This window comes from Amblyomma maculatum, chromosome 1, assembly GCF_055883805.1.
Source record: "Amblyomma maculatum isolate TAMU_Amacu chromosome 1, ASM5588380v1, whole genome shotgun sequence".
NCBI classification, from domain to species: Eukaryota; Metazoa; Arthropoda; class Arachnida; order Ixodida; family Ixodidae; genus Amblyomma; species Amblyomma maculatum.
The window spans coordinates 40,204,927-40,225,080 of record NC_139344.1 but is presented as its reverse complement, the minus strand read 5'-3'; the positions used below and the strand labels follow the sequence as shown (position 1 = coordinate 40,225,080).

At 47.0% G+C, this 20,154-nt stretch overlaps 1 pseudogene; it reads right to left on the bottom strand.

The window, feature by feature from the left end:
- Positions 1 to 180: 180 nt before the first annotated feature.
- On the bottom strand, positions 181 to 19,719 carry LOC146202164 (uncharacterized; annotated as a pseudogene).
- Positions 19,720 to 20,154: the final 435 nt, after the last annotated feature.

Sequence of the window (20,154 nt, the reverse complement as noted above, 5' to 3'; positions counted from 1 at the left end):
AGTGTCCTATCACCCTTGGCAAGGAATAGATCCCTCAATATAGTAGCAATTGAAGATCCTATGCAAATTCCATCTTTTTGCTCCAGAACACTTCCTTAAATTCAACATAGAAAGATCAAAGGTATAGCATCAGCAGACCTAAAAAATGGTCCATGCTCATTCCACTTTCATTTTAAAACTTCACTGCACCGTAAGCATCAGTTGCTTCTTCAACAGCGACTCGAGGATGGCTATCCACTGTGGGATGAAGTAAAACAGATCTTTCGCTTCAACAGAGAAACACCTTATAGGTGCAGCCCATTGAAGGAATTCAATCAGCTCATCTGAATTCCTCACCAACAGCAGATCTTTGACTTGGAGACAATTCATTTGTTTCTGAAGAAATGAAGCTATGCAGTGCTGCCATGTTGAACGGTTATCAATGATGATCGGAATGGGTCTCCCTCCTTTTGGGTCTTAACAGCAAGAATGGTGTCAGCGTCAACTTCTTGCATCCCATAATCTCCTTGGTTAATGCTTCCATGCCAACCTCTTGGAACATATCTGCAGTTTGCTCACGGACATAGCAAAGCTGTCTCCTGGAGATCTTTCTTTTCGACTAAAATTTTTTAAGATCACTTCCTTCGCCTTGGCGTGGTAGTAATCTTTGTGTATGACACCGCAAAATCCCCCGTCTTATCATTAAGAATCAGCAGGAGATCCAGACTCTTCAACGAATCCATGGCTCTTTATGGACTGAGCTGTACTCTGATAGAACCGTGACCTTTTAAGAATGCAGAAGCAGCCTCTACACCTTGGTACAAGCAAGCTGCCCTATCCTCTTCGTAGACTTTGGAGGTCACCTTGTGAACTATGGTCAGTATATCTGCAGCGCCAGCTTTTGGTTGCACCACATACATCTTTAAAATACTAAGAACATGCTTGGAATAGCCTGATCTGGGAGATTGACACCCCCGCTATTTCTCTCAGCAGAATCCCTTTCTTTCCTTGGAAGTTTATTCAAAGTAAAAATCCACCACCTATCCGCAATTTTCTCTGCTACTCCAGAAAGAACTTCGTCATCACATTTGATTGCTGAGGACCAAAGTAGGTGCTACAGGCATTCTCGATGGCGAACTTGTACATACACACACGTCTGAAAGCATAGAATCTTGCAGACCCTCCTCAACAAACCTTGTGTCGGAACTAAGTGTCGAAGTATGAACCGATGTAAGGATCGAAGATGTGAGTCCTCTGTTCAGCCCATACATCAAAGGAAAAAACTGGGCGTGAGCTGTACAAGAAAGCTTGAGAGTGAATAAGAATGTATAAGAATATGTGAGTTCTTGTGAGATTACACGTGGGACTATGAGAGCACGTAGAGCCACTGTGAAGGAATGCATGAGATTGTATGAGTTCTTGTGAGATTGATAGTGCACATGAGCGAGCTCACAGAAGCACGCAGAGCCACTGTACAAGATTGCATGAGAATGAGTGAGCCTTTATGAGGCTGGTCATGCATTTGTGCGAGCTTGTAGAAGCACATGGAGCCAGTGTGTGCAGAGGCTATAGATGCTCTGCGAGAGCATGTAAACTATGTGGCCATGTACATGCTTGCGTGCTAAAAAATTGTCGTTGAGACTGTGTAGGTCCTTCCAATATGAAATAGATCAAATTTAGAGCTTTCAACTAATGATTACTTCATGATTATTTGTGAAAGGTGCACTTTTTCATATTTTGCAATTTTGGTCTTGGTTTGAAGCATATTTTCAACATTAGTAGAAAAGTGCTTGCTTCCTTTCACAACGCAGAAATTTTTATATGACAATATGCACGCTGAGCAACAACTGCTCGACATATCGAGCTCACTGTAAAACAATGTCAAAAGCGAGATACTGCAACTAGATCTGAAAGCATCATTTGCTTCTCTTTCAACCATTCGTTTCTGAAAGTTGCACACATGCCATAGATGCACGACAAAGTCTGTGCACAACGTTGATGTGTTGCCTGCCAAGTAGATGACAGTCAAACTGGCGATCAAAATCACCCTTACATTGTGTTTTGCATATGAATGGAGGCGACACACCATAACTGCACACTATTACCGCCATCAGGCATCACAAGTTTGTATGAAGAACTGGCTTGGAGTTTCATCTGTAAAAGGGAAAGTAAATGTGATAGCAGAAATGTGAAAGCCAACTCCATACTGAACTTCACGAGCTCATATTCACTTGTAAAGACCACAGAAAGACAATTCTCAAATAACTGAACAGCACTAACAGATGGGATGGGGAAGAAGATGACAACAATTCTGCTTCTTTATCTCCCTTACTATCTTAGAGCACTGTTCACTCAATTGACTAACCAACCGGCCTGACTCTCTTTTTCAGCACAAGGATAGGCTGAGCAAAACAGCTGCTACATTCTTTTGAGTTTTGACTTGCACATCTACATCTATACACACCATTTTCAAGTTTCCTGAGACTATAACAAACCTTTGCTGAATTGCACTACTCTGAATTGAAGCTTTCTGCTGCGTAATGACACTTGCAAATGTTGTCCCTCTCACTGTCAAATAAAAAGAAAAAAAGAAAGGATTGAACCGGTGATCTTAGACTGATGAAAAGATACACAAATCCTAGTACTTTATGAGAGGTGATACCAACAGTATGTGTTGCATCTTGAAGCTATGCATACCATACACATATATTCTGAATCATTATATTGCAAGGAAATGTTTTTTAGATGGCATATTTTCCAGTGTCGCTGTAGGCTGCGTGACGTGAGATGCATTGAGGAAAGCTGCTCATGCAACTCCACGAATATATGGTGTGCAGTTTCCACCAGCAGTGCATAATTATTATGCTGCATGTTAAGAGCAGCTTGGTTGCTTTATCTTCTTTACTGTATGCTGTAGGCCACAGAGACAAGTTCAAATATTTGTATGGTCAGTTTCTTAATTGAAGTAAAGTGCATGCAAACACCCCACACTGCCTTCACTTGAAGCTTGACCGGTAAACTATTTTTGCATATCTCATATCTTTCCTGACTGAGAATTCAGGCTTTTACACAACTGTCCGTGCGTTTGCTATAAGCTACAGGCATTAAACATTTCGTCACCATTCAAGAGTTAAACACTGAAGTAGATGTCATATCACACAAGAAATTATCACTCTCAGGTGACCAGTTTGAGCTGACAGCCGTAGATGTTGCACCTATAAAGGAACAGTGGGCGAGCTGAACTGTGCTCGTCCACTGTTCTTTATGGGAGAGCACAATTTGGCGTCTTCTGAAATTTCCAAACAAATCACTTGATCTGTAAAAGGTCGTAGTCTTCCAATATTAACAAACAATTGCCACTGTAGCTGTTTATGATCAGGAATTTTCCCAAGAAACTTGGCAATGAATTTGGGCCAAAGCTTCGATTCGCCGAATCACAGCACCACATTTCTGACGTTAACCGCCCAGTAAACACCAACCCATCTAGGATACGGCTATAAACTGTCTTGCCAAGACAAGCAAGATGCCTGATAGATGTCTCAGTAGACCTCTGAGATGGCTACTAAATGTATATAATATGTCTCGACAAGATATGCAAGACATTGCCAGATGTCTTGATATTTCTTGTAGTAATCTTGTAGCTCACCTAATGCACCCAGTTTTTTAGGCTACAAGACGTCTTGCAAGGTATCTCCTAGAAATCTGGAAGACAAATAACATACTAAACAAAGTCAGTCTACCAGATAGCTATAAGGCATCTTGCCCAAGATAAACAAGTCACCTTATAGACATCTGAAGTGGCACCCAAGACAGCTGATAGACATTTACAAGATGCCTTGACAAGATATGAGACGCTTTCATACATGTCTTGGTACATCTTGTAGCTGTGTTCTAGCTCAGCTAATGCACCCACTTTTTTAAACTACAAGACGTCTTGCAAGACATCCTCTAGAAATCATTAAAATAGATTCTGAATGTCTAAAATGAGCTCTAGAATCTCCTGCAGTGCTCTAAATTATTTATTCACTGCTATTTCCAGCAAAACTGTCTGAAATGGTTACGTATTTATACAGGTTTTCAACACCACTGCCAGACGTAAAATATAGTCTCATCAGATGCTACTACAACTAAAGCTGCATTGCCATCCCACACCCACAGTGCTCTTTCACAGATTCAGTTATGATGCAAGCTAAACTGAGTTACAATTGTAGATCATTAATTCTCACACACTACAACTGTTGTCTAGTTAATGAGAACTCTGTTTTTTATTACAAAGCGTGCCACATTTCACGGTTAACGGCCATCAGTTAGGTGCTCTTTGGAAAGTTTGGTAGTAACTGCACCTAATGCTAGAAAATGGCATGAGTAAACTACAGAACTTTTTAATTTCCTCAGCATTATACATTGCAAATAGGCAACTTAAACAATCTCACATATGTTAAAAGCAAAGAAAGCCACAAGCAACAGTATGCAAATGACAAAATGCGGTTCTCCGAAGCCTAATGTTGTACCAGGAAGAAAACACCAGAAAGAGCCAACTCATGAACACATGACATGAAAAGAATGATGCACATTGTAATTCATTCTTACAGACATTGAAACTGCGAATTGTCGGTGAGATCTGTACATATTTTTTGCTACAAAACATGCTACACTGCATGGTGGACAGCCATCGTTAGGTGCTCTTTGCGAGATTCAGAAATAACTGCAAAAGGTGCTAGGAAACAAAATGTGTACAGCATATATTTGATTTTTTCAACAATGCACTACAAAGTTAAAAGCACAGAAACTATACACTACAAGTGGTATGAAAATGACAAGATAATAATGCAGTTCTCTTCAAGCTTAAAATGATCTGTTTACAAAAACAATGAAAACATCCATACTCGAAACAAGAACAGGAAATGACTAGAAATAAACAGGGATAGGTATGCGAAAGTGTACAAAACTGGTTGAGTTGTTAAACAAACTATCTGCATAATGTTTGCACAAAATAAAACAAAGCAACAAATTTGAATGAAAAAGCTTTAGTATACAGAAAAAGGTGCTTTCACAAAGGACCATCATCACAAGTGTTGCATTTCATTATACTATAATTGCATGCATGTCAACAACTGAATGCTGGTCATACATACATCTTTTGGAAACTGTATAAACACTTGAGCATTAGGCACAACATCAAATCCATTAAAAAATCTACACTGCAAAAAAAAAACCAAGACTGCTTCACTGCTGCTGTTCCTGTTAGCATGACTAGAATGTACTAAAAAAAATGGAATTGAAGCATGCCTGTCATAGTTACATTCTACTATGGTAACTAGAAAGCATTAAGGAAAAAGAAAAGGAAGCAGTAAGGGTCGCACATCACTCTACAAGAAACACTATACTCCGTTTCATACATCAAGTGCAACACTACCAAAGCTACAGCTCTTGTTTGCGCTCTCCGCATCCGCGATAAAAAATAGTGCCTGCTCTTGACGAGAGAAAATAATAGTTGCTTTGTCTGCGAGCTTAATACATTTTACATTTGCCATCAACTTCATAAAAAGCACCTTTTTTAGGGAGAAAAGGTCGGATGCGGCTAATTGGTATGTTTTTTTTTTATGTCGTTTTTGTTCGTGCCGCGTTTTGCTGTCCCGCAACCTTGCCAGCTGTGCCACCAGATGGCGCTGGCTGTGCCCTCCGCGCTGCGCACCTTTTTTTTTTAGAAAATGGTTCTTTGGTGCGTATTTTTCTATAAGATCCGCTCTGTGAAGATGTCTAAGCATGCGAAGTATGTTATTGCAAACGTGTATGCTCGGAATAGAGCCCATTTCGGCAGGAACCACTCGCCTACAAAACGAGCGCGTAGTGATACGCCTCCTGTTTTTTTTTCTTGCGGACTACTTGCGCAGCTTTCGCTGCGTTGCACATGATGTATGAAACGGAGTATAGAAGGCACGATAAGGGAAAAAAAAGGAAAGAGCAAAAGGTTTGCATCCCTGTTATTGTACACACCAACCACTACATTCCACCTCAAAAGCTGTTTGCAGCACTACAAAAGATAAGGGCAGCATGAACCAGCCACGATGGCACATACTGCCCTTACCTTTTGTAGTGCAGCAAACAGTTTGCGAGCAGTACAGAAGGCACAGCAGAAAAAAAAAGAGAATAAAATTCAGGATTGCACATGGTGCTGCTCTTCACATTCTACTGGTATGAAAAGAAGGAAGTTAACTGCTGAGATTGTTGGTTTTCAGACATAAAAAAGGTATTTAGCGTAACACACACACACACACACACACACACACACACACACACACACACACACACACACACACACACACACACACACACACACACACACACACACACACACACACACACACACACACACACACACACACACACACACACACACACACACACACACACACACACACACACACACACACACACACACACACACACACACACACACACACACACACACACACACACACACACACACACACACACACACACACACACACACACACACACACACACACACACACACACACACACACACACACGCACACACACACACACACACAAGAAAGAAGACACCAAGTGCACTTACAACTGTTTATTCAGGGGTAAGCAGTCGACACATAGCTTTCACTGCTGATGTGAACATGTACAAGGCAACAGGAAAACGGCACCAATTTAATCAAAGCAGGTATGAGAGAAATATCTGTTCAGCCTCAAAGAAAAACTGAAGTGTCGCTGCGGTAAAACCTACCTGCGTTACGACAGGGCTAGTGTTCATTTTTCTTATGTTCCATAAATATTGCACATTATGAGATATGGAGCCGGCGAACACGCGACGGCAGTATGATTCAGCAGCAACCGTACTAACTCCATTGTCGAGCCTTGGGTAGTAGAAGGAAAAAAAAAAGTTTTTGAGCTATTTTTGAATTTTTTCACCTGTATTGGCTTGACATTTTCTTTTCCATACTTTCTGCCTTGACTGAAGTAATCCGCAAAAACTGCAAAGCGCGTATAAATGACACACCAAACTCAGACCTTCAGTCCAGAAATGTCAGTAAGGTGTAAAGGTAATTATGCATTCAACAGTACCAATAGTATTGATTTTCTTGTCTAATTATTGACAAATGAAGCAAAAAAAAAATCTGACTTAGTGCTGAGATGCTCCATTGGCATCTTCCCTGATATGAAATGTGAATCAAAATGTGTGCAGTTTTTCTAATCTCAGTATACCACCGATTCATCACAGATGTGGGAATATGAAATACATGCAGGTTTCAAATTCAGGAGTGTATGCATAATTCCAAGCAGAAGAAGCCCTTGCTTCCTAAAGTATCATTCAGTTGTGCTGTTTTTGTTTAAATTTATGCATGTGTTGTAGAAGCAACTGTCGATGTTGACGTGGAATTAGTGTTGCGTCTGGATATAGCTTTTGAATGGCTACCACATTTATGAATTTCTTGGTTGCCACATGCACTTCCAGACATGGTTTGAACAGTCACATTACATTCTGCATTTGGCTTCTTTTTACTTTTTTGCATGGAAGTGTTTCCACTTTAGAGTGCGTAGCCTTTCATAATTGATCCGGTGAGCCTGTTTTGGCATGATAAAAGGTTTGGAAGTTCGAGAGCATTGGCCCTTCATGATGCACAAAGGGCAGACTGCTCACTGCACTGGTACCACTATCTTCCTATATTCCTAGATATCACTGGATCACCATGTCAGTGTTGTAATCATTGAATGGAAGTGTGCAGATAGCTATAATCTCACATTTTCTTCACTGGCTTGCAGGCAGCTTGTCAGCAAAGCAGCTTTAAAAAGGAAATCTCACAGAAATGATTACTCTAGTTGGCCCTTGCTGCTGGAAAAGATTATTGTATAACTAGACCACTCACTCGCCATCTCAGCTTCAACAAAAAATAAAAATTGTGAAGAGGAAGAAGTACACAAGGAACATTCTAGGCAGTGGCATCGTGATCGCTGCACGTGTTGGACCTGACGGTGTTCGCTGTTGCTGTGCTCGCCGCTGATCTTCCCAGTCCTGCTGATCAAGGCCTGCTGATCTGATCAATAAACCCCCCATCTTACATTTGGTGGAGGTGCTGGGTATCGATCCCTCTACCTCTCGCAATATTCATAGAACAACCTCCGCCTATCATCCCCAGACTAATGGCCTCACTGAGCGTTTCAATCGTACCCTTGGCGATATGCTCTCTATGTACGTCTCCTCCAACCACTCAAATTGGGACCTCGTCCTTCCGTATGTCACTTACGCTTACAATACCGCAACGCAGTCTACTACTGGCTTCTCTCCTTTTTTTCTCCTCTACGGCCGTCACCCCTCTGCTACAATTGACACCATACTCCCGTATCAGCCAGACATATCAGAGTATACTCCTGCGTCTCAAGCAGCCCAGCATGCGGAAGACTGTCGACAAATTGCCCGCGCATTCACGGCTAACACCCAATACCGCCATAAATCCAACCATGACAGCCAACACTCGACACCGGACTTCTCGTCTGGTGCTCTTGTGTGGCTGTGGATACCTTCCAATGCTCCTGGACTGTCTTCAAAATTCCTTGCTAAATACCATGGCCCATACCGAGTTCTGGAGCGCACCTCTCCAGTTATTTATGTGGTGGAACCTCTTACGCCATCTCATGATCTATGCCGGCGCGGACGCGAGATTGTTCACGTCCAGCGCCTTAAACCCTATTACGACCCTGCCGTCTTGCTCACGCCGTAAGTCGCCAGGATGTCTCCTCTTCGTTCCGCAGGTAATTGTGAAGAGGAAGAAGTACATGAGGAACATTCTAGGCAGTGGCATCGTGATCGCTGCGCGTGTTGGACCTGACGGTGTTCGCTGTTGCTGTGCTCGCCGCTGATCTGCCCAGTCCTGCTGATCGAGGCCTGCTGATCTGATCAATAAACCCCCATCTTACAAAATAAAGGTGTTTGGATAATAGAGGCTGTTGCACTGCAGTTTTGATAAAGATGTTGAAGCTATTGAAGCATAACTTGAGCATTGAATGCAAAATGAATCCCAGCTAGATCAGCTAAAGAGCAAGTAAAGTTGAAGGGCAGAAACGTGGCACTTGACTGAATTCTCTTGAGAAAATACATATTTCTGGTCCGACTATGCACATTCTTCAGAGTTGACATAATGGGAGCTAGGGACGGACTTTTGCCTTTCTTGGTGCACTGCTCCTATTTCGTTCAAAAAGCCGCCACATTGTGTGTAACCAGAGTTGGGTGCAAACACTGCATGTTCACAGGGTGGTGAGGGAGCAAACTTGGTGGCACCGTGAAGGCTGTGAACAATATTGTTACGAGGCACGTCGAGATGTTAGGAGGCGATGGTACGTCGTAGCCGCAACAGTTCACCGTCAGGGACACATTCACAGGAGAACTAGACGTAGCTGCAGTGTTGTCTTTCTCTCATAGCCCAGCACTTCGTCATCGACTCTTTCACTGCGTACAGTAACAATACCCCCCCCCCCCCCCGCGGAAGAAGCACAGTCCCGGTGCGTAGACTACACAGGTGAGCGCGAGATATAAGGTTTGAGATGGGCGACATGCACCGACATGCACGACTTCTGGATGATGGTTTGCAGGAGAGTGGCGGTTCACAGGGATAATCTCGTACGTCACGTCGGTAAGTTGCCGCAAGACCTGGTAAGGGCCCATGTAGCGGGGCAGAAGTTTCTCGCACATGCCTACACGTCGAGCAGGGAGCCAGAGGAGTACGAGGGAGCCAGGAGGGTAGTAGGCGTCACGGTGCTGGAGATCATAACGGTGCTTTTGAGAACGCTGGGACGCACGAAGCCGGTCTTGAGCAATATGACGGGCGGCATCAGCGCGGGCGATGGCATCAGAAGCATAACTGCAGGAGGAATCGTCAAGAGGCAGTAAGCTGTCGAAGGGAAGTAGAGGGTCGCGGCCGAAGAGTAGATAAAAGGGAGAGTATCCGGCAGTATCATGCCGTGAGGAGTTATAAGCGAATGTTATGAAAGGTAAAGAGATGTCCCAGTCACGGTGATGGTCAGAAACATACATTGACATCATATCGGTCAGGGTACGATTAAGGCGCTCAGTAAGACAGTTCGTTTGTGGATGGTAGGCCGTTGTGAAGTTGTGGCGCGGAGCGCATGAGTGCAGAAGGTCATTAACAACTTTAGAAAGGAAGCAGCAACCGTGATCGGTGAGCAGTTGACGAGTATCATCATGAAGCAAGATGACGTCATGCAAAAAAAAGTCTGCAACGTCGGAGGCACAGCTGGTGGGGATAGCTCTGGTTATGGCATACCGGGTGGCGTAATCGGTCGCTACGGCAATCCATTTGTTCCCTGAAGTGGATGTGGGAAATGGCCCAAGCAGGTCGAGACCAACTCGAGAAAAGGGCTCAGTTGGAACTGCGAGTGGTTGCAGGGGCCCACTAGGGTGAAGAGACGGGGTCTTCCTGCGCTGGCACAGCTCACGGGTGGTGACGTAGCAACGAACAGAGCGGTAGAGGCCAGGCCAGTAGAATCGCCGTCGAACATTGTCGTATGTGCGGGACACTCCTAGGTGCCCTGCTGTAGGAGCATCATGAAGGTGCGCAAGAACAGCAGAGCGTAGATGTGTCGGGACAACAAGCAAAAGGTCTACACCATCTGGGCGCATATTGCGTCGGTATAATGTGTTATTAAGCAGCACAAACATACTGATGGGCGGATCGGTGCTGTCGTTGCGCAGGTGATCAATAATGGGGCGCAGGGAAGGATCACGACTCTGTTCGAGGCCGATGTGGAGAAAGTTCGATATGGACAAAACGCAGTCGTCAGCAGTATTGTCAGGAAGTTCAGGAAGGTCAACGGGGTGGCGGGACAAGCAGTCGGCGTCTTGATGTAGGCGGCCTGACTTGTACACAACAGTAAACGTGTATTCTTGTAATCGCAAGGCCCAGCGACCTAAGCGGCCAGTAGGGTCCTTAAGTGATGACTACCAACACAAGGCATGATGGTCTGTCACTACGTTGAAGGGCCGCCCAAACAAATAAGGGCGGAATTTGGTCAACGCCCAAACAAGTGTAAGGCATTCGCGCTCCGTAATGGAATAATTGCGCTCGGACTGAGATAGAAGGCGGCTGGCATAGGCAATCACACGAGAGTGGCCGTGCTGGTACTGGGCAAGGATGGCACCAATACCATGTCCGCTAGCGTCGGTGCGCAGTTCTGTAGGCGCAGACGGGTCGAAGTGCGCCAGTACAGGAGGAGCGGTGAGCGCGGAAATGAGCGTTGTGAAGGCCTGAGCTTGTTCACGGCTCCACGAGAAATTCACATTTTTCTGCAAAAGGGAGGTAAGGGGACGTGCTAGGTCAGCGAAGTTCCGAATGAAGCGACGGAAGTAGGAGCAGAGCCCGAGAAAACTTCGCACATCACTTGTATTACGTGGCGTAGGGAACTCGCGGACTGCACGAACTTTATCAGGGTCGGGCTGCACACCATTTTCGTCAACCAAATGTCCCAAGATTTTAATCTGGCGGCGGCCGAAGCTGCCTTTTTTTGCGTTGAGTTGAAGACCGGCGCGGCGAAAGACTGCCAGTATTGTAGAAAGCCGTTCAAGGTGACCTGTGAACGTGGGAGAGAAAACGACAACGTCATCTAAGTAGCATAAGCACGTTGTCCACTTGAAGCCACGGAGAAGCGAGTCCATCATGCGCTCGAAGGTCGCAGGAGCGTTACAGAGGCCAAATGGCATGACCTTGAATTGGTATAGTCCGTCAGGGGTGACAAATGCGGTTTTCTCTCGATCCCGTTCGTCGACAGCTATTTGCCAGTAGCCGGAACGCATGTCGATCGAGGAAAAATAGCTGGCACCATGCAAGCAGTCGAGGGCGTCGTCAATTCTCGGGAGCGGATAAACGTCTTTTTTTAGTGATCTGATTGAGGTGGCGGTAATCTACACAGAATCTCCAAGTTTGATCTTTCTTTTTGACTAAAACGACAGGAGACGCCCAGGGACTGCAGGAAGGCTCAATAATATTATTTGTCACCATCTTGTCGACCTCCTTCTGTATCACGTGGCGCTCGGCAAGAGAGACTCGATAAGGCCTTCTGTGAATAGGGCTGGCATCACCAGTATTGATGAGATGGGTAACGACAGATGTCTGGGCCAAAGGTCGGTCGCCAAAATCAAAAATGTCGCTATAGGAAAACAAAAGGTCGGAGAGAGCACTGGCTTGCTGAGGTGTCAAATCCGGTGCTATCATGGGAGTAAAAAGGGTCGAACGAGAAGCTGATACGGGGGGCTCAGACAGAGGCACAGGCTTTAGGGCAGAAACTTCGCAGTCATCCAACGGAAGCAAGTCGGCGAGTGCAATGCCATGGGGCAAAACTTGGACAGAGCGGCTAAAGTTAAGGACGGGAAGATAGGTTCTGTTATCCGTGACGGTTAGGACAGTGTGAGGGAGTATGACGTTACGGTGGAGAACAACATCGGTGGAGAAAGGCAGGTCTAAGCGAAGGAGGCCACTTGAACAATCAGGGCAGAGTGCGCCGTTAAAAAGTCGATGCCGAGGATCACATCGTGAGGGCAGCGGTCGATTACAGTGAAGAGCACAGGGGTAGTTCGACCACAAATGCTCAGGCGCGCAGTGCAAAGTCCCACGACGGCAGCGACGCCTCCATCGGCGACACGAACGGCTGATGAAGAGGCGGGTGTGACAACTTTTTGAGTCGGTGACGAAACGAAGAGCTGAGGACGGAAATTTGGGCACCAGTGTCAATGAGGGTGGTAACAGGCACACCATCTACACAGATATCTAGAAGATTGCGGCGATGAGCAAGGGTCAGCAGAGGATTTTCGGGCCGAGTCGTCAATGCAGCTTCACCTCCGGGAGCTGCATTGATCAGTTTTCCGGGAGCGGGCCAGAGAAGTGAGGGGACGAGGAACGGTGAGGTAGGGGCGAGCGGGAACGGCGGGTCTGGGGAGACTGCGATCGGCTGGACATGCACGGGGATGGCGGGTTAAAGTCACGAGAGGGCGTATCACGGAGAGAGGTTGGGTGTGGTCCGTAGGCGGTGCTGCGATCATGATAGTAGCGAGGTCGAGGTGGCGGAACCCAACGGCTGCGGCAATGGCGAGAAATGTGGCTGGCACGTGAGCAGTTGAAGCAGATGGGTCGGTTATCCAAGGTCCGCCATTCTTCTGGGTTGCGGTAGCGTCGGGTAGATTCGGGGTATCGCGTCGGGAAGGGCGCAGTCGGAGCCGCAGCAGCTACCACCGGAACGGTGGGCTGGACAGATGGCTGTGCGGACGGCTGACCAGAGCTGAGGCTTACGCTCGCATTAAGGCCCACGTTTGCGAATTCTTGGCGAACGACAGCTTGGATCAGTGTTATAGTAGCATCCGCCGGCTGAGGTGTGAATGCGACGGGGGCCATTGCCTCCAGCTCTCTGCGAATGATCCTGGTCAAGTTTGGCTCATGGGACGGCTGCTGCAGTGTTAGCAGATCTTCGCACGAAGACGTAGCAACTGTGTTTGGCAAGCGGTCGAAGCGGGGAGCAATACGACGTTGTTGATCTTGCTCAAACCGCCGGCATACTTCGAGGACGGAGTCGACCGTCGTACAATCTTTGCAAAATAGAAGGTTAAAAGCGTCGTCAGCAATGCCTTTTAAGATGTGGCCCACCTTGTCACACTCGGGCATCGCGCTGTTCACTTTGCGGCATAGAGCTAGTACGTCTTGTATGTACGACAGATATGATTCGGTCGACGACTGTGCTCGCGATGCCAGGTCCTTTTTAGCGCCGAGCTTGCGTCCGATCGGCTTGCCAAAGAGATCCCGAAGCTTCTCTTTGCACATGTCCCAGGATGTTAGATCTTCTTCGTGCGTCTTGAACCAGACGCGCGCCGTACCAGCCAGGTAGAAAATGACATTTGCAAGCATCAACGTTGCGTCCCATCGGTTGTGCTTACTGACTCGCTCATACATAGCGAGCCAGTCTTCGACGTCGATGTCATCGGTGCTGCAAAAGATTCCCGGATCACGAGGCTGCGCAACGACGACAGTGGGCGCTGGTTGTGCCGCTGTAGAGGTAGCTGCGTCGGACTGCATAGTGCTAGCACCAAGTTGGTGGCCACTACGGAGATCCAGCTTGTGGTATTGGTGTCTTACCCAGCAGCTCCACCAAGATGTTACGAGGCACGTCGAGATGTTAGGAGGCGATGGTACGTCGTAGCCGCAACAGTTCACCGTCAGGGACACACTCACAGGAGAACCAGACGTAGCTGCAGCATTGTCTTTCTCCACTAGCCCAGCACTTCGTCATCGTCTCTTTCATTGCGTACCATAACAATATGCTGTTGATAGGCTGCCTTTAGACTGACTGGCTTGCATTTCTCGGTGTGTTTTGTATGTGCGAGGATTGCATAAGCTGCCACATATATTGCTTTGATTTGATGTTAAGGTGACTGGCATGATTAAAAAGTCAATGTGATGATCGAAGTCTTCAGAACATGCTGTGATTGTACTCCTGGCTTAAGTTGCAGACATTGTTTGCTGGCTATACCTTTGAGAGGAAATCTAGTAGATTAAGCTACGGGCAGAGTGCTTGCTTGGTATTCCAACCTAACCACCCAAACAACCAAATGTTTACTGGAAACAGATTGTTCAAACTTCCAGCCTTCCGCTTGTTCACTCGTGCATTGCAGTGAAGCGCATTTATGCCTTGGCACATGGCAGGCTCAGGGGCTTGTTCATTGCCACTGTACTAGGTTAGACTTCCAGTTGACTCTAAATGCCTTTTGCCATTGCCATGAGATGTTCGATGACAGACATACTGTTCTCTATATTAGGAGGTAAAGAAGAGTTAGCATAACATTTCTTACGAGTTGCATTATCTGGCACCTCTAGATCTGTGTTGTGCCTGCTCTGGGCATTGAATCCTTGGTGTGAGATCGGAGGTCCCTGCGAAATCAGACATTTATAATGCTGCTTAAATTATGAGCAGATCAAGGTGATAGATGACAAGCCTTTACTAATGGTGAATTCCAATCACAGGGTTTGGTGACTTACAGAACATTGTTTTCTGCTTTTTTTGAGCAACTGTATTCCAAATGCAGATCCGGAACACAAGTCCCATCTTCCCAATGCAGATGGGAAGCGATTGCTGAGCCAAGATCGGTCCATGGAGCAGTCTGGATTGCTCTGCCGAAATCAACAGAACCGGCTAGAAGTTTGCTTGAGTATTTGTTCAGCTGCACCTTCCATTTCCAGTAGCATGCTCTGCTGCACTGGCTGTGCCCTCTGTGCTCCATAATAGATGATCAGTACTTGCCGCTGCTATGAATGCAAATAGCTGTCATGAACTAGTGCTTACTCTTGAGGACCGCAAGTTTAAGAGCAGCAGTATTATGCAATAATCTTTTTTAAAGACCTCAGCTTGGAGTGTGACTGGAAGACTATGTGCAGAAACCATCTTTATGCGCTATTCATGAACTCGAAGCCATTCGTCAACTCTGAAACTGTTACATCGCAAGTACGCACATTGCGCGTTCCGTGCTTCCATGAACCACAGACGGACGCTCGAAGTGGAAAGGCGTTTATTCAGACCAAACAACCGGCTTACATAGCCTGACCGAAAGAGGGGAAGGAGGAAAGAAGGAACGAGAGGAAGGGTGGAAGACATTCTAGCTGGCGTTCGCCAAACGGCGTTCGCCAAAGACGGAAGGTTTTACAACGTTTCTCTTCCCTCAATAAGAAAGTCGCTGTACTGGCTTCTTTTGGCGCGTGGAACGTCGAAGTGTCAGCGTCGTACACGATGGCTACGTCGATGCGGTTTCTGCTTGCTGTTGATGTGGACAGCTTTCGGCGTCTTGTGCCGCTGACGAATTCGCCGGTGACGTTGAGGTTGGCTGTGCGGTATCTGCTCGAGGAACCGCGCACTCCACTCCTTTGTCGTGGGCTACAGGTGTTGGTGTACCAGCTTGCACAGCGCTGTCTTCTGCTGGGCTGTGATCCTGCGCATCTGGAGGAGTTGTGTGTCAAACACTCACCTGGTCGACGTGACGCCTGACCGGTCCGGTCGGTGTCTCTATGGTAACCTCCGTGACCCTCTTGTAGACGTGACTGTTCCAGGCTGCCATTTTTCTCCTACGCCAAAGTTGCGCGTATACACTGCAGCTCCTGGAAGAGGTGGTGACCATTCATGTGGTTCAGAGACTGAACCTGTAGGGATGGGTGGAAAGCATGTATCTAGGCGAGAGTGGAGACGATAACCAAGAAGCGCCTCTGACGGAGACTTGCCCGAGCTGTTAGGTGTCCTTCTGTAATTAAAGAGCAGTCTGGATAGGTGGATATCTAATCTTCCAGCCCCTATCTTTTTGAGGCCATCCTTAATCGTTCTGACTGCTCTTTCCGCCGACCCACTTGACGATGGGTGAAACACAGCCATTCGCAGATGAACTATATTATTCTTTTTCATGAAAGTGTCAAATTCAAGACTGCAGTGAACTGAGTCCCGTTATCAGATACCACAGTCCTTGGGATTCTAAACCTGCTGAATATCTCGCGCAAGGAATTCACTGTCATAGTAGCATTAGCTTGCTTCATGGGAACTGCCTCAATCCACTTACTGTATGCATCAGCTACAACGAGAATCATGCTTCCCGCTAATGGCCCTGCGATATCTACAGGTATCCTGGACCATGGTTCTCGAGCAGTAGGCCAGCTTTCTGGTGGTGCTGCAGCTGACATGGGCAAGTTTTTGACACAGTTTTGACATGTTGCCGATAGTCGTTCTATGTCGTGGTCCAATCCTGGCCGCCAAAATGATCTGGCAGCTGCTTTCATCGCTGTAGACCCCTGATGTGTTTCGTGCAGCAGGTGTAGAATACAATCTCGCGCTTCCTTTGGCACTATTGTGCGGTGCCCCCAGTACACCAGCCCGTGGGCCAAAGACAGCCCTTGTCGTTTGTCAAAAAATGGGATAACGCTCTCATCAGCGATACATCTTGGCGTCAACGGCCAGTCATCCTTTGTCAACTGCACAACCCTTTTTAGTTGCGGGTCATTCGCAGTTAATGCTTCAGTTCCTCAAGGGACACCGTTCCGTCATCGAGTCCTGCTAGAGCAAGAATGTAATCAGGGGGATCTTGTGATTGCAACTCTGTCGTACGTTGTGACAGTCGACTCAGGGCGTCGGCATGCAGAAGTTGCTTACCCGGCGAGTACTGGAGCTTGTAACGAAAACCACCCAGGAACAGCGACCAACGTTGTATGCGTGCGGCTGCCAGCGATGGGGTCGGTCGATGGGGTCGGTCGATCCGCTCTCAGCAATCCCAGGAGAGGCTGGTGATCAGTAACAAGTGTGAAGTCTCAACCCACGAGGAAATCCCGGAACTTCGTTACGCCAAATACAAGGGCAAGGGCTTCACGTTCGAGTTGAGAGCAATTTTATTCAGCCTTTGTTAGGGTCGCAAATGGAAGCCTATGGGCTTGTTCACCTTGTCATACGTGTGGAATAGCGCGGCTTCAATCCCGTGTTGCGAAGCGTCACACTCTAACTTGAAGGCTGCAGCCGGATTGAAATGGGCAAGTACCCCTGCCCGACGAAGACCCTGTTTAGCTTGCATAAATGCCGCCTCCTGTACAGGTTCCCACACCTATCGTTCATTCTTTTCTAGCAGCTTGTACAACGGTGCAAGGACAGATGATAAATTTGGCATGAACTTGGCGTAAAATGTGATCATGCCCAAAAATGCGCGCAGCTCCTGCACATTTTGCGGACTAGGAGCTTGCATGATTGCTTCGATATGCTGTTCTGTCGGATGTAAGCCCTCACGGTCAATTCGGTGACCTAAGTAGGAAACCGATGCCTGGCGAAATTTACATTTGTCCCGTCTGAGTTTGACCCCGTGCTCTTGGAAACGCTGGAGCACAAGTCTTAATGTATCAGTCTCGCCGTGTTTTTCCGATACCAGAATATCGTCGAGGTATGCCTGAACACCTGGTATGCCTTGCAATATCATGTCTATTTTCCGTTGGAAAATGGCAGGCGCGGAAGCTATACCGAAAGGCAAGCGGTTGTAGCAGAACAACCCACGGTGCGTATTGATAACGCACAGTTTCTTGGACTCGTCATCGAGAGGGATCTGATTATAGGCGTCGCGAAGATCAAGATTGCTGAATTGTTCGCCACCATTCAAAGACGCAAAAATGTCATCAATAACAGGTAGCGGGTACTGTTCCAGCTCGCATGCAGGGTTCAGGGTTACTTTGAAATCTGCACAGATTCGAACACTGCCATCCTTTTTGAATACCGGCACAATCGGTGTAGCCCACTCTGCGTGCGTTACTGAGGACAATACTCCGATAATTTCAAGCCTTTCAATCTCTTTGGATACCTTGTCGCGCCATGCAAATGGAAGAGAACGGGCCTTACAGAATTTTGGTGTGGCTCCTTCTTTCAGTTGCAGATGCACTGGTGGTCCGTCTATCAGGCCCAATTCTGTGCTGAAAACACCTTGGAAGTCCGAGAGCACATCGTCCACCGTTGATGTGCAGTTCTTCCCTAAGCTCTCCGCCAGCTTCGCCCCGACGTTGAGGACTGACGACCCTGTGTTGCTGAACTTTGATATCAAGTCGCGTCCGCAGACTTGGTCCTGAGCAGTCAACAGCAATTAATGAGTCCTCGACGCTGGTCCCGTTGTGCGAAACAAGCATATCCAACTGCCCCAGCCCTGGCAAGGTGCCTAGGTAACAGGAAAGTTTGATGTGGCACGCCGACGATGGTGGCCACTGTTTCTTGTGCTGCTCAAAAACTTGCCTAGGCACAACACACACAGCCGAACCAGTATCGACGATCATCTGTATATCGCTGTCACACCACGTGAATGTTCAGCGAATCGGAGGTTCCTTGTTGAGCTTTCCGAGACTCAACTAAAGTCCAGATGTGCATGCTGTCGGCCGCGTCATCCAAACTCTCCTCTGTTACATTTAAAGCTTGGCTTGACCTGCTCCGAGCATAGTTTTGCCAGCGTTCTTTGCTGACATCTCTAAGACATTTTTTTGCAAGGTGCTCGCACCTGCCGCAGCGGTAGCATCGAGCGTTCGTCCAGCCACACGCGTTTCTGTTGTGTTTAGTGCTTCCGCACCGTCCACACTCTAATACCGGCTCGTCGAAGCTCTGTCGACGCGTGCTTATCTTCATTACAGCTGTCAAGTCCGAAGAAATCGTGTTGGCACCCTGTTCTGCTGCCTGAGAGCTGAACACTATCCCTTCGGCTTCCTGCAGAGTGAGGTCTGTTTTTGCCAAAAGCTGCTTTTGCAGGGCATTTGACCGGACGCCGCATACTATCTTGTCGCGAAGCATTCTATTGAGCATGCTCCCGAAGTTGCAGCTATCAGCTATTTGGCAAATTTCGACAATGAAGGTATGAGTAGACTCACCTTCCAGCTGGCGTCGGTTGAAAAAGCGGAATCTCTCCGTTATTTCGTGGTGTTTTGGGTGAAAGTACGAACTTAGGACTTCGATTACTTCTTCGTACTTCATCGCATTTGGCTTGTTCGGTGCAACTTTTCCTGAAAGCACTTGGACTGTGTGTGTGCTTAGCGCAAAGGTGAGCAACGCCCTTTTCTTCATTGGATCTTTGATTCCACTTGCTTCGAAGTAGGCTTCAACCTTCGTCAGATATGCCCTCCATTTGTCACCGCGGTCGTCATACTCGGGAAGCTGGTGATGTGCCATGGTTGAACTGGTTGCATCCAGAGTCTCAGTCTTGACCGTTGTTTCAAGTTGGTTCTCGTCGTGAGTTCGTATTGGGCTTGTCGCCACTGTTACATCACAAGTATGCGCATTGTGCGTTCTGTGCTTCCATGAACCACAGACGGACGCTCGAAGTGGAAAGGTGTTTATTCAGGCTGAACAACCGGCTTATACAGCCTGACCGGGAGAGGGGAAAGGAGGGACGAGCGGAAGGGTGGAAGACATTCTGGCTGGTGTTCGCCAAACACGGAACGTTTTACAACAGAAACAGTGAAAATGGTGAACTGCGACTTCATTTTATTTGAGAATAGTGCCAAAGAAATTTTACCCTGCTTGCCCACACTCTGCTATACGAAAGAATGGCATAAACTATTGATGTCAATACCATCCCAAGAAGCAGCGGGAGAAATGCAGACA